Source organism: Meleagris gallopavo, chromosome 4 (assembly GCF_000146605.3).
Source record: "Meleagris gallopavo isolate NT-WF06-2002-E0010 breed Aviagen turkey brand Nicholas breeding stock chromosome 4, Turkey_5.1, whole genome shotgun sequence".
Lineage (NCBI taxonomy): Eukaryota > Metazoa > Chordata > Aves > Galliformes > Phasianidae > Meleagris > Meleagris gallopavo.
This window is the reverse complement of record NC_015014.2, coordinates 28,535,992-28,536,942: the sequence shown is the minus strand read 5'-3', so window position 1 is coordinate 28,536,942 and position 951 is coordinate 28,535,992.

Here is a 951-nt window from a genome sequence, read left to right as displayed (position 1 = left end):
TAATCACTCTGGATTCAGCTAAGGATGAATAAATCATCTGGATTCAAATGACTTTAAAGATATTAATTTAAAATTAGTAGGTATCCTTCCAACAGAGCAGGACCTATCTTGTAACTTGCTGCTCTGATGGAAGGACAGCTTGCAGCATTTCTGAAGAAACAGGAACAGACTTAGCTTTGCTGTCCCAACAGACTGAATCCAGAGGCAGCAGCAACCCACCTCACTGCAAGGCATCTGCTGAGCAACAAGCTGCTCAATCAGAAGGCTGAGGACTCCAAATATATGTTTTGGGGGAAGCCTTTTCCTCTTTCTCCTTCCTTCCTTCACAAAAGCATGAAGGTGACTACTATAAGATCTTGTTTGCCTCCACAGTATTTGTGCAAAGTATAGATAATACTTGCAGAGAAACAGGGTATCATTTTTTCTTTTAATCAGCATTCGGCCCGAGTTTCAAAGTGGTCAAATGCAGACTCCCAAACTTCACTGTGGATTTCCTATGCTTCTCATTGCAGCAGTTATTATGTTTTTTAAAGACACAGAACTACCTCACAGTATCAACTAAAATAAAATAAAATAAAATAAAAATGGTATAGATGCAAAAATACCAAGAAGCATCTGTAATTTTCAGATGTATGGAGGCACTACAATCTAGAATTTCAAAGACACAAACAACTTCTAAAGCACGTAAGTACCATGCAGGATCTACCAGAGGAACCAAATACAAAACCTCATACCTTTAACAATATGAAACGCACAATGCAGAGGCTGACCTACTGATGAAAATAGTCTGCCATCAAATCCTCCACTAAGTTTGAGTGGCCAATTTGGAGCAGCTAAAGAGTAGGTATTTGTGTCTGTGTGGTTGATTGCTGGTGTATAACCTGGCAGGTGACTCAGCACCACACAGCTGTTCTCACAGTCTTCCTCTTCTCAGTGGGATGGGGGAGAGAA